This window comes from Vombatus ursinus, unplaced genomic scaffold, assembly GCF_900497805.2.
Source record: "Vombatus ursinus unplaced genomic scaffold, bare-nosed wombat genome assembly UNPS02014896.1, whole genome shotgun sequence".
Taxonomy (NCBI): domain Eukaryota; kingdom Metazoa; phylum Chordata; class Mammalia; order Diprotodontia; family Vombatidae; genus Vombatus; species Vombatus ursinus.
The window spans coordinates 61085-76108 of record NW_020954674.1 but is presented as its reverse complement, the minus strand read 5'-3'; the positions used below and the strand labels follow the sequence as shown (position 1 = coordinate 76108).

Below are 15024 nucleotides of genomic sequence, written 5' to 3'. Positions count from 1 at the left end.
AAATTTGATTTTCAAATACAAGACCCGAGTGGAACATGAAGAGGTAAACAGGAAAGAGAAAATCATAAGAGACTTATTAAGGTTGAACTGTTTACATTCCTGCATGGAAAGATGATATTTGTAACTCATGAGACCTTTGTCAATATTAGGGTAGTTGGAAGGGAAAAAATTATATGTACGTATATATAGATATAGATATAGATAGATAGATAAGAGGGCACAGAGTAAATTGAAAATGAAGGGGTCATATCTGGAGAATAAAATTAAGGGGTGAGAGAGGAATATACTAGGAGAAGGAGAAAGGGAGAGGTAGAATGGGGTAAATTATCCCACCAAAAAAAAAAAACCAGAAAAGAAAAGGCTTTTACAGTGGAAGGGAAACGGGGGAAGGTGAGAGGGAATGAGTGAATCTTATTCTCATAGGATTTGACTTAAGGAGGGAATAATATACACACTCAATTGGATGTGGAAATCTGTCTTACTCTACAGGAAAATAGGGGGGGAAGGGAACAAGAGAGTAGAGGAATGGTAGAGAGCAGTGCATATTGGGAAAGGGAGTAATCAGAAGCAAATACTTCTGAGGAGGGACAGGGTCAAAAGAAAGAATAGAATAAATGTGTGGGCGGGATAGGTTTAAGGGAAATAGAGTTAGTTTTTCACAGCATGTCTACTATGGAAGTGTTTTGCATAACTGCACATATATAACCTATATTTACTTGCTTGCCTTATCAGTGAGGGTGGGTGGGGAGGGAGGAAGGGAGAAAATTTGGAACCCGAAGTTTTAAAAACACATGTTTAAAAAAAATGTTTTCACATGCAACTGGGAAATAAGAAATACAACAAATGGGGTACAGAAATCCATCCTGCCCTACAGGAAAATTGAAGGGGAAGGGGATAAGAGAAGGGGGGGAGAGATTGAAGGGAAGGCAGACTAGGGGAAGGGGTATTTAGAATGCATGCCATCTTGGGGTGGGGGGAGGGGCGAGATGGGGTGAAAATTTGGAACTCAAAATCTTGTGGAAGTAAATGTTGCAAACAAAAAAATAAATAAAAATTACCATAAAAAATTTAATGTTAGGAATTCCTTTCCAAAATGGAAAAAAAAAAGACCAGAAAGAGAACGGGGAAAAGAAATCTTAAGTAATTCAAAGTAAAACCAAAGCAAAAAAATCCAAAGTAATGAATTCATTCTAAATAAATGACAAATGATAGTGTGCAAAAAGAATGAGGATGATATATTGAATAAAGAATGAGGATATATATTGCATTTAAAAGATAAATGTTTCTTCTGCCTATATAGTTGCTTTGAGATTATGATTGTTCATGCTTGTCATTCAATTGTAAGTTCTCTGGGATGGTCATTTTTCCTATTCTTATGCCTCTCAACTTAGCAAAATGTCTGGACCAGGGGTGAGGAACCTGCATACTGGAGGCCACATGTGGCCTTCTAGGTCCTCAGGTGAAGCCTTTGGACTGAATCCAACTTTTGTAGAACAAATCCTTTTAATTAGGGGATTTGTTTTGTAAAGTTTGGATTTCATCAAAGGACTTGAGGACCTAGAGGGCCACATGTGGCCTGGAGGCTGGAGGTCCTCCACTCCTGGCCTGGATCATAGTAGTTGTTGAGGAAGTCAGTCCCAGGACTGATTGTCTCCACTGCAATGGTGAACTTTTCCTTTTCTGTGTCAGAGAGCATGGGTCTGTGAACAATTCCGACTTTTTGGAGTACACTTTATGTAAACAATAACGCAAAACAAAACCAAGCCCCAACCCCATAAAGCTCGATAATTCAGGTTGGTGTTCTCAAACTTTGAAACCAGTACTGAAGCCTGAACCATTCAGCCCTTCCTCCAAAATGCAGAAAGAAAACCCTCTACCGAAGTGTTCTTCTGAGTGAAATACAGATGTCTATATATGAAACCTGGGATGGATAGATCAGTGATGCGTATTGTGTACCCTAAAGTGAGTATCTTCACTGTACCAAGCCCTCAGGATGCTATGAGACACAGGGAAAGGTCCTCTTTGGAACCTTCTAGTTCTGAGTGTTCTCTGTGTAAAATGACCCACTGGCCTGGGAAGATTGCTGTGTGCCTGACAGTGCAGAGTTCATGGGGAATCAGATGATGAAAGGCTTTGCATGCCAAAATGAGGTTGCCTCACTTTGTCCCGGTGGTACTGGGAAGCCCAGTGGTCTGATTGAGTAAAGGGTTAGACTAGACATGATGGGATCTGCACTAGTGGGAGCTGACTCTTGAGTTATGGTAAGTGGAGCAGTAAGGAGAGATTGGTGTCGGGTAGAACACTTAGCAGGCTATTATCCTAGTCCAGGGTGGAGGGGATGAAGGCCCATACCTGGGTTGTTACTATGGTAGAGGAGAAAGAACGAGAGGAGAGATAGCCTAGATCCTTGGGCAATAAAAATCATCAGCTACTTTAGTGGCCCCTGTTGGATGTGAGGGTAAGAAAGATGGAGATGTTGAGGAAGACCTCTTGGTTGTGAACTTGGTTGACTGGGAGGTGGTGATGCTCTCAACAGTGAATGGGAAGTCAGGATTAAGGTTGGTTTTAGGAGGGGAATGCTCATCAGTTCAGTTCTAGAAATACTGAATTCAAGAAGTCTGTGGTATTAATGGAAAATTAGTGAAATCAGCACCTACCTAAAACATCAGAAAGATTCTGGAAGAAAAGTTGAAAAAAAATATTTGTGTCCCAAGTAATACACAAACTACTTCTGGAATCAACCACCACACGTCCTTTCCCAAAGCTCTCCAGTGGAGACTGGCCTTCTGTTACTATGGTGACCAAGGAAAACACTTCCCTTGTGATGTAAGCAGCACATGCAGTTGGTGGTTGGGATTACTGTTCAAATGAAGGCATCTTTCTGTTAGGTGCCCCATCTTCATGATGCTGATAATTTTCTTACCATTTCTTTTCATATGGATAAGGGTTTTCTTTAATAATTTATATTTTACTCCTTTGTTTTCAGTTTCTGGCTCTTAAAGTCATTCAACACTGGGAAAGAAATGAAAAGGGCCACTTTGTATGGTCTCTCTTCCATGTGAATATTGAATTCAAAATCCTCTCACATGACTTCTTTGTCATTGTGACTTTAGTTATAAAAGTGTTTCATAAGAACACATTTTATCATCAACCTGTTACAGGAAAACATGACCACTTATTATAAGCTTCTGTATACCACAAATGACATATTTTGGTACACATCATGTATAAATAATTATAGTATGTGAAAGTCAATGTAGTAATTATGAATCAAGTATGAGTCAAAATAACTTTCTTAAAAAAACTATCATAGTCTATTCTTTTAATCTAGCAAGCAAGTGTGAAAATCAGTTAAATTCTGAATTGATTCTATTGAAATGACCAGAAATCTAGTGACTGTAAATGTTATTTTTCTTTATGTGTATGTAAAAGTTATCTTGGAAAATTACTGTGCCTGAGTTTCCGGGAAATCAATGGTTAATCAACACTGACCATAAAGAAAGCAAAGGAGTCTTCCAGGCAACAAGCAACTGACAAAGACGTCAGTCTGTCCTCTATCTCACCTTCAAGCCTGACTGTCCATCCCCCCATCTGGCCTGAGCTTAGGATATCACAATGAAGAAGCAGGCTTTAGGAGCTTCAAAGAGAGGAGGATTGGGGGTATAACCCTTGCACGGCACTGATAAGAGAAGTATTCCACCAAATACAAAAGACTTAAGCAATAGCTATTGGAAATTTTTGGCATAGAAGGAACACGTGAAATGGGACTTTTTGGAAGATTCTACATGTGTAATACAAACAGACAGTGTTAGACTTCAATCCCTGTTTCTCTAACAACCTCAAGATTTGGTCCTACTGGCTGATCTCATTGATTGTAACTCTGGAAACTTCCATGTTGAGTGTGTGTATATGTGTATGTGTGGGTACATACACACATGATGTATGACTGTGTATGTAAATCAGAATAGGTGTGTGTGTGTACTAAGGTTAAAGAAACTTGTTCGTTAATATCTTACTACTTAACTAATAAAAACTTGAAAACAGAAGTCCTATGTCCTTTGGTGATTTGCCCCCTTCTGTCTTTCCATTGACAAATTTGAGTCACTTCTAATTCAGGATGAAAGCTTTGGTTTTCAATGGATTGAAAGGGCCTTTTCACTTGGACAGGGAAATGGGTGTTTGCACATCTGGATGGTAGCATAATCACATTGTTCGATTTACTGACATAACTGCTACCTTTTCCTATTTTCTGACCCCATATATTTGCTCACCAGCCCCCTCTTACTTGATCACATAGCTCCTAGCACATTTGCTATCACAGTGAGTGAGATGCCTCTTTCTCCTCTGCTGATGAGTGATTCTGCTACCTGTCCTTTTCACTCCAGTGCAAGAAGGCTTTGATAGGACTAGCCTTCCCCAAGGCACAACCTGATTGACTAGGATTCCCTGATGCAGCTTCCTGACCTGGGGGCATACAAGGTCCAGTGACTGGTGTCAAGGCTTCTCAGACTTGGTAGGTGTCACATTACCCTGAAGAGCCTAGTTTCCAGATGGAAGGTTGGGGCGGGGGGGAATCTAGGGGCAGGGGTATGGCCATGTCCAGAGAAGCTATCCTTGTTGCATATGTTTGCTGTTTTGTTATTATTTTTGTTGAGTCATTTCTTTCATGTATCTGACTCTCCATGACCCTATTTGAAGTTTTCTTGGTAAAGATATGTGTGGTTTGCTATTTCATTCTTTAGCTCATTTTACAGAAAAGGAACTGAGGCAAATATGGTTAAGTGACTTGCCCAGGGTCACATAGCTGAGTGTCTGAGGCCACATTTGAACTCAGGTCCTCCAGACTTCTGACTGGCATTTTATCTGCTGGGCCACCTAGCTACCTAATCCCTCCCCTTTATTCAATGTTTCAGTGACTTGCCAGTGCCTCATTCTGTCCAAACACTTAAGCTGAACTAAGGGTGTTTGTGTCAGAGCCCAAGTTTACAGATATGGCTACTATTAAACTTTGGGCATGTTCAGTAGCATGGATACATTTTGAGAGCTTGGGGGAAGCTTTTATGATGATGAGAATCATCACTGTGAATTTTTGAAAGATTTCTATAGGAATGCTGCATTTCTGTGTGATATCACGACTTAAATATTTCCTTACAATTTAAAACTAAGTCTATATTTGATATGTGGCAAAAATAAAAAAAAACAAACATTTCGAAAAAAGCTATCTTTTTTCAAAACACTTCTTTCAAAAGGAAATTTCAGATGAACATTTTGGCCTATTAGCAAAGATCATTGATGAGCAGGATGATATTTGCAAATCATTTGAAGAAAGCACAGCTGTTAAAGACCTATTAATTGGAGAATACAATGAAAGGTTCATTGACTTTGAGAATCATGACATCACCCTCAAATTAGCATTTCAGTCTCACCTAGTTGATAGGACCAAGGCACCTAAAGAACTACAGATGGAGCTGATTGAGCTCTCAGCAGATGACATTTCAAAGTCATTATTTGATGCTAAGAAAGATCCAATTGAAATATGGAAAAATGCTATAGAATACCCACAACATGCCCCCAAAATGTTTTCTTGCTTTTCAACCACTTATTTCTGTGAATTTACATTCTCCTACCTAACCCACATCAAGACACCTTTAAGACGTCTAGAGGATCAACTGAAACTGTAGACCTCCATGCAGCAACCACATATTCAAATGCTTTCCAACAAAAAGCAAACACGACAAATTCATTAAAAGGTTAGTTAGTTAACTTTAAAATTAACCAATAGTTTTCTTTTTTGAAATTATTAAGCACATAGTAGTTAGATCTTTATAAAATAATGTTCATTTTTAAGTATATCTAATTGAAGTTTCTTGAATGTGGCCTTATTTGATTATACCTTAATATTAATGTGGCAAAAGGTTCCCCATCCTTGGCATAGCCATTCTGGAAAATAATTTGGAACAGTTAACAGAATGTGCATATCTTTTGTGGAGATGAAAGAAAAATAAAAGATCCCATAAGTACAAAAATATCTATAGCAGTTTCTTTTGTAGTAGCAAAGACCTAGATACTAAGGAGATGCCCATTTCTTAGAGAGTAGCTCAACAAAATAATAATATACAGAGGTCATGTAATATTTTAGTATTGTAAGAAATGAAGATCACTCAGGGAAAACAGAAGACATTTATGATCCGATACAGATAAAAGTGAGCAAAACTGGGAGAACAGTTTATTCAATAAAAATATTATAAAGAAAGCCAATTTTGGAAGGCTTTAGAACTTTGATCACTTCAATAACCAACTAAGATTCTAGAAGACTGATGATGAAAAATGATTCCCACCTCTTATAAGCAATGAATTCAAGTTATAGAGTAAGACATGCATTTTCGTATGCAATCATTTTGGGTATGGAATTTATTTTGCTTGCCTAAGCATAGTTGTTATCAGAACTTTTCCTTTTGAATATGAGGTGAGGTGGAAAAGGGTAAGGAGGTATGGGCCTAGGATATTAAAAAAAGGGAAAAAGAAAATAAATAAACTAGAGTTGCTGAGGCATATTTTAGTGCAGAGAATATGAAGACAGAATGAAGCCAAGATATGCAGGATAGCTTTTAAAACTACAGGTTGAAATTATGTACTTAAACTTTAGAGAGATCTATAGTTTCATGTACCATCCTCCTTTTCTGTTGTACTCTATATAAAGAAATGCTCATTTTATTTTGTGTTTGTGTAGTTCAGAATTAAAATAATTTTAAAAGGAAGGTATTCACACCAATGATACAATAAATCTTTTGATGTTTTGAAATGCCAAAGTACAGAAATAGCATGATTTGTTTCTTTAATGCTATAGTTTAGGGTAATTGCCTCTTGAATAAAAGGATACCATGGGAATCTTTACACCAATGCTTTTTAAGGAAAAGGCACTCACTGAATTGTTATAAAAATGGGTATTTGGGAGACCTAAATTGCTTTTCTGTACATTGGGAGTCATTCACCCTGAGTAGCATCTGTCTGAATAGAAGCTAGAATACAGGATAAAAGAGATAGGAAAAGATGGTGATGGAAAGGAGAAAAGAAAGTTAAAAAGGCTCTTCTCCTTGTCTACCTAAAAATGCATTTATGTATATGTAGTCTTCCTCATTAGAATGTGAGCCATTTGAGAGCAGGGAAGATTTTTGCTTTTTATTGTAAACCATGACTTATTGCATTGCCTGGCACATAATTACCACTTAAAAATGATTGTTGACTAAGAGGATCCATAAGTAATTTCCTTGTGAATCTCAAGGAAAAGATAGGCTTGCTGATTCCTTAACTACTTAAAATAATAAGTGATAGATAAATTATATATAAGGTTGACAGACACAAAGAGTCACTAATTTTAAAAAAGAAAGATTATACTTCAATAATTGTTTTGAAATTTGAAATTTTTCTTAAGAGAAAACTGGTATGTGTCCTTGGCATCAATTTTCGTGCAAATGACTTTTGTTTGGTCAGGAGATATTTATTTTACTCGTTCATTGGTTCATTGTGGCCTCAGGATTCAGGATCAAAGCCTTCAGACTCCCTTTCCAAGGCTGTTCAAATGGCATATGATTAGAGAAAATTTCTACAGAATGAACAAGATATTTAGAGGGTATTTTTCCTCAGTGGAATCACATACCTTGATGTTATCCATGTTCATTGAATGCTTAATAAAATGTTTTGTTATAATTTCCCATTATTATTCTTATGAGTTATTATCATGATCAGCACAGCTATAACTCATTATCATCATCGTTATCATCATAATTGCTATTAATAGGTGCTTTTTACGGTGAGTCACTGTGCGAGAAGTAATATAAAGATGAAAAATATCACTTCCCAGTACTCAAGAAACTTATTAACATTTAGTAAGGAGGACAAGACAACATACAGAAATATAAGACAAATTAATGTATTATGAAATGAGAGCTATATAATGAAAGGAGAAATCTAAATAATACAAAAGATTCCAGGAAGGAGGCAATACATCTAGCTTGGAGATTTCAGAGAAGTGTTTGTAATGGAGGTGACATCAAAAATTGAACTTGAAAGAAGAAGAAAATCAGGCAAAAATGTTAGGTGATGACTTTGGTAAGTGGGGAGTGTGGCAGGGAGCAAAATGCACAAAAGTTAAAAAGGGCAGGATGAAATCTGGCAGGAGGAGCACGGTTTTGCTGAACCATCAAGTTCCTGAAAGCATGGAGAGTGAAGTCTAGCTGGAAAGACAGGCTGGAACCTGATTGTGAAGGTCCTGGAATGCCAGGTGATCAAAACATCATTCCCTGACTTCTCATCTGATTTTCCTGTGGGCATGTTCTATCTCTTAGCTGCTAAAGGAATCCTACTCTACAACTGCACTTTACTGGGGCTCCCTGTTTCTGACCTACCCAGAACTCCACCTACAATTCACTACTATGTTCCTTTGAATCCTAAGTCAAGTACCTTTACTTTTCCAAGTACTTTACTATTCCAAGTACTTTCTCACCTATTCCTCAGCATTGGGTCTTTGTAGTTTTTGTGGCTTGGCCATATCCAATCTATCCTTTTAAGCCAATACTGTATCCTGGGACTGATACATAGCTACAGTAGACTATGAGCTGTCATTGTACTTGGCCATCTAAGTGTTCTTTGTATAAATTAGGGAGGACTTTACATTGATTCCTGTTCACCTCTGAGAACTGAGCAGTCTTCAAGGATAAGAATTGTAAGACCAAAGAATGTCTACAATGTTTAGCTAGTCTGGGGAAGCCATGACAATGGACTTCGTCACAGACCTGCCACAAGCCTGGTCATCATGGATACCCTCACCACCTACCTCAAACACATTGACTCAGTTCTCTGATTTCTATTCTTGGCCTATCTATTCTAATTCAGATTCTTTCCTCTATCCTGACATAGAGCACTTTGAACTGTCAGTATGTAGAGTACCCACATTCCACCACAGGGTCCCCAGCAGCATCTCAGTGTCAGAATGGGAAAAGATCTGAGCCCATCTAGTTCAATCTATAGTAATGTGTGAATTACTCAGTGGGACCAGTCTCTTGGTCTCCCACCTAGCAAAGGGGTCAAGCAATAGTTTTCATGTTTTCATTTCATGACATCAGTGGTCACATGTAAGCTTCCACTGATATTAGACTGACCTGGTCCCCCAACCCTCAGGTCCCCTTTGCTCAGATGTCTAATAGTTGATAGTATGCTGGATTTTATGCCTTATATATTATTCATTGCTTTCTTTTGTTATGTTATAGTGTTTTAAGAATTGACAATTCTCCAAAGAAATTTGGAACACAACATTTTTTAAAGAGTACGCTTCACAAAGTTGCAGTCTATAAAATAAACCCACATAAAACATCGGCATTTCTATATATTACCAACAGCCTAACAGCAAGAGATAGAAAGAGAAATTCCATGTAAAGTTACTGTAGACATTAAACCTACTGAAACAAACCCAGGAACTATATGAACACAATTACAAAACACTTTTCACACAAATAAAGTCATATCCAAATAATTGGAAAAACATCGGTTGCTCATGGGTAGGCCAAGCTAATATAATAAAAATGACAATTCTACCTAAGCTAATTTACTTATTCAGTGCTATACAAATCCAACTACCAAAAAATATTTTATAGAGCTGGAAAAAAATAATAACAAGATTCATTTGGAATAACAAAAGGTCCAGAATATTGAAGGAACTAATGAAAAGAAATGCAAGGGAAAGTGGCCTAGCCGGTTCCAGATCTTAAATTGTATTATAAAGTAGCAATCATCAAAACTACTTGGTACTGGCTAAGAAATAGAGTGGTGGATCAGTGAATAGGTTAGGTATGAAAGACACAGTAGTCAATTACTATGGTAATCTATTTGATAAACCCAAAGACCCCAGCTTCTGGGATAAGAACTCACTATTTGACAAAAACTGCTGGGAAAATTGGAAAAGAGTATGGCAGAAACTAGGCATAGATCAAAATCTCACACCATATACCAAAATAAAGTCAAAATGGGTTCATGATTTAGACATAAAGGCTGATACTATAAGCAAACTGGGAGAGCAAAGAATAGCTCACCTATCAGATTTATAGAGAAGAATTCATGACCAAACAGGAGATACAGAACATTACAAAAAGCAAAATGGATAATTTTGGTTACATTAAATTGAAAAGGTTTTGCACAAACAAAGCCAATGCAACCAAGATTAGCAGGAAAGTAGAAAATTAGGAACATTTTTACAACCAGTGTCTCTGATAAAGACCTCATTTCTAAAATATATAGAGAATGAAGTCAAATTTATAAGAATACAAGTCATCCCTCAATTGATAAATAATCAAAGGATATGATGTCAAAAGCTCTGAAAAGGTAATTGCATTTTTCTTTTTGAGTCTTAAAAATTACGTGAAGAAAAGACTAAAGATGGAAAAATTGATCATTAAATAGGTATTTAACATATTCAAATTAAAATGTTACAACATATTTTGAAAAGTTTCTCCAGAAGCAATTATTTGACCTTCTCCAGCTAAACTATACTGCATCTAAGTTCAAAAGGGGATGTTCAATTCTTTTTACTGCTCAGAAAATAAAGCAGTAACACTGGCCATCTCTTGACCTCAAGGGGGAAGGGGCAGATCAGTTTTATATTAACTACTCTGATTGGCATAGAAGCAGTCATCCTTCAAGACAATGCAATATCCTTGGATGGAATGTCAGCATTTTTGCCCTCCCCTCCCCACCAGTATAACAAGATTGATGATTTAAGGTGTTAGAAGAATTGGAAGCATCAGGGACTACAGAGCATAATAAAACTTAAATTAGCCTTGTTTCACACTTGGTATCTTCTATGGACATTCAGGGGTGAACTTCAAAGGTAAAGTTCGAAGCCGACACAAATTGAGGTCACCTAGTTACCAAGGTGAGTCTTGCTAGGATAATAATACTTTCCCTTGTAATCCATCCTGGGTCCTCTGCAGCTAATGGGTGGGAGATTAATTAAAGTGCCATTAGAAAAAGGCAAAAGAGCAGGTTGTTACTAGGTTGGCCTCATTTAGGGTCTCAAGGTGAAGGCTTCACATCCAAGCACCTTCTCCAACTTCTTATGTATAAAAAGTAATGTTAAGACTGCACAACGAAGCTCACCCATAGGGTTTTCAGAGGATGGCTAAGAGTAGGGCACACTACATCTGCCCACCAAAGATTTCAAAACTCCAATTCTTTAACTATTCTCTAGTCACAACCACAAAATAGAATCATTCCCAAAAAGTGACCAATGGTACCTTAGAAGCTAAATTATTCAGTATACTTAACTTCTAGTGTTGTAAACAAGCAGCTAATCTAATGTGCTAGCTGCTGAAATAAGATTTTATAAAAGGCATGTATTTACAAGTTTGTGTTTAAAAACAAAACAAAACAAAACAAAACTCTCTTTGAGTCTTTAAATATATTTGCTCATTTTTCAGTGAGCTGGAACCAGAAACTTCAAAAATCAAAAATAGAAGGGAAAAAACTCTGAAATTTTCTATTAAGCTTTTTTTCAGAAGTTAAAATGATCACTTGCTTATTTTCCTTATTTGCAGGGCATAAAAATCTTGTTCAATATCTAGAAAACCCTCCCATTTCTCTAGTTAAATAATTTATCTTTAGAAAGTATAAGTTTGTTCAAGGTGATGTCACTAAAACTAAGCCATAGTTATTTTTCAATGAATGTGGCCATCTCTTCTTACTGACTGAAGGCTAATTTGAGACCCCCACCAAGTGGAAAGAAAATATTTTATATTGTTTGCTCTTCTGGTCACAAATGCAGTGGGATCAGTGATTTGCATCTGTTGGTGGCTTTATCATCAGCACTCTGTCCATCCCATTGAATGCCCCTTTTATTCTTTTTTCCTAGTTTCAGGCATCTTAGTGTAACACAGTATCTTCTCAGAGATGGCAGACTCAGAAGGCAGCTGTTAGCCAATAGAACTTATTCATTCTTCAGAATTACACTTTCTGAACATGTATAGGCATGTGTGTGTGTAAGGCGGGGGAAGACACAGAGAGAGAGAGAGAGAGATCTGCTTAAATGACAAGTATTGCACATGGATTTTTTTTCTTTGAAGATAACTGGAAGCAGCTTTCACAAAATATTACTTCTTGAATATAATCATGTCAATAATCAGCAGAAATCTTCTTTTCAACAAGAAATATACCTATCTCAAAATACTAACACAAAATCTGCACTCTCTCTCCCTGCCCCTCCCCTAAAAGGAAAAAAAGATTATTTGAGCTTTCTGTTCAAATACCTACATGAATACTCGTGACTATTCAAGGTTTACTTTTTACAACTACAACCTTGCTAAGCACAGAAAGCCCCACTCTGTCAACTAACATTCAGAAACACAAGAGGGGAAAAAATAAGGTTATTAGTTTTTGAAACTATTTCTGTATATTTGATCATGCATCCTTTACGAAGACACATTCTTCAACCAATTAATCTTTCCATTACTTCAGGTTTTGCAAAAGGCCAACAATACTCATTAAGTACTGTACCATTAATACTGCATAAAAAAAAGAAAACATGGGGAACCAGATCCTTGCTGTCCTACTCTGCTGATACATTCTGGTGTTGGCCAGAGTGTGGTAATACAAAAAGAGTCTTGTGGTGATACAAAAAGAGTCTTGTGGTGATACAAAAGGCAATAAACACATCAATGGAGTAATGTTCATGTGCAGTCAGAATGAAGAAGATTCCAAAGAGGTTGATGACCCAGGACAGAGTATGCAAAAAGTTCCAGCTTCTTGGTGTACATTCGCAATAGTAACAAAGAAATTCAGCGTAGTCAGGACAACTGTGCGGCCACTGAACGTATAATCTCCACAAGTGTGTACTCCAGTCAAGGTCATACCAAAGCCACTCCATATGGCCAAGGCTCGGTGCAGTTTTTCCCAAACACTGCCAGACAACTTTCTAGAACACTGGAGATGCTGTCCTGTATTTGTGAAGGAGAAGCACTAGCAGCCAGGTGTAACAGAGAATGACACCACACACTTCTGTCATGGCAAAGGCCCACAGAATCCTAGGGACACTATCTAGAAACATATCTGGTAGTGGTGGATAAGTCTGCATGTCAGGCACTCGTTCATGGACTATAACCATGATGAAGGATGTAAACCCAAATACTATAAACACATCTACCCAACTCAATATGGTCTTCCATTATTCTGGGTCTAATCTTCTAACCATGTGTTTGTTCCTCCCATTCATGTACTGGTCCTGATCTGAATTCAAGTCAGTGATAGTCCATCACAGTCATGTGATAGTTCCTCATTACAAAGCCAGTCTGAGCCTTGCAGAACACTGATGTAAGGTGACATGAGGTCAAGGAGACTGTCACTGTTGTAACCCATCTCTTCCAAAACGTCAATATATATACTTTTTGCAGTTTACATATTGATAACATCAGCCTTTTGATGTCTCCCAAGACTTTAATTTCCAGAGGAGGTGCCCATAGGTCATATTCAGTCAATGTTAGCAATGTGAATCCACCAAGTCTATGTTTATTGCATAAGATATCCACATACTCAAAAAAACTTCATCTTTTAGCCATATAGCAACGTGCTTAGTAATCCAATGGCAAATGCAGAGTTGATTATGCCCTGCCATTGTCTCCTTTGTTTGCTTGGCCAGGCCCGCCAGGCCCCACTGACACCCTGGGCAGAAGCCCTCCTCCTCCTTCCAAGTTGCAGCTGGTACTGTCACAGTCGCTGTCCATACTGCCACTATTGTTAAACCACTGAACCACCTTCTGAGTAGACAATTGAAGAGAACCAAAAGCAGAAAGATAGGAAAGATGCATTCACTTGAAACTCTGGGAAGATATTTAAAGATTGATGGGCCCACAAATATATACAACATTTTAAAGACTTGGTCAAGTGACTCATACTTGTGCCAGGGTTGGCCTCTGCAGATCCAGTCAGGCCTTTTGTCCTCCATATAGATTCAGGCACCATAAGACTTAGGAGCAATCCTTTACCGAGAGCAACAGTTCCTAGAAACCACTTGTATTTGCTAGAACATAATTCAGGAAGAGACCATTTACATGACATCTACTATGTTTCAAGTTGCATTGTGCTAAGCACTTTCCAAAAATCTCATTTGATCCTATAGTAACCCTGTGTGGTAGGTGCTATTATCCCCATTTTATTGAGGAAACTGAAGCAGGCAGCGGTTAAGTGAGTCACTCAGGGTCTCACAGCTAGTAAGTATCTGAGATCACATTTGAACTCAGATCTTCCTCAGATCCACTTTGCCACCTAGCTGCCTCTAGCAGTGTTACAATCAAATGTTATAATGAATATTTAGATTCTAGGGGGCCTTTTGTCTTTGATTTCCTGATATTGTACGCTTGAGAGTAAGATATTCAAGACATTTTAATCACTTTTTTAAAGTATACTTCCAAATTGTTTGGAAGTATGGAATGTTGAATGGAACATGTTAGTATTGTGCTCATCTCTGTATAGCCTCTCCAAAATTTGACTATTCTCACTTTTGGTCATCTTTGCCTCTTTTTTAGATATGAGGTGAAATCCCAGTATTTTTTTTATTTTAATTTTATTAGTGATTTGAAGTAATGTTTAACATGGTTGTTGATAGTTTGCAATTTTTCTTTTCTTTTTTTTTTTGGCGAGGCAATGGGGTGAAGTGACTTGCCCAGGTTCACACAGGCCATATTTTAACTGAATCCAGGGCCTGTGATCTATCTATTGCACCATGTAGCTGCCCTAGTTTGCAGTATTTCTTTTGAGAACAGCAAATTCATTCCTTTGATGACTTTCCGTTAGGAAATGGTGATTGGTCTTATATATTCATGTTGTTTTTCTTACTTCTATTAGAATTCTTTGTTGTGAGTGTAATAGAAGAGCAACCAAAGACACCAGTGTTTATGAGCTGGCATAACATGATCTGCTAATGTAATCAGCGTATAATCTGGAGTGTTTGCAGATATTCTGCAATTGGTTTGGGTCCTTGAACAA

At 37.6% G+C, this 15024-nt stretch overlaps 1 pseudogene; it reads right to left on the bottom strand.

The window, feature by feature from the left end:
- Positions 1 to 12472: 12472 nt before the first annotated feature.
- Positions 12473 to 13669, bottom strand: LOC114028895 (annotated as a pseudogene).
- Positions 13670 to 15024: the final 1355 nt, after the last annotated feature.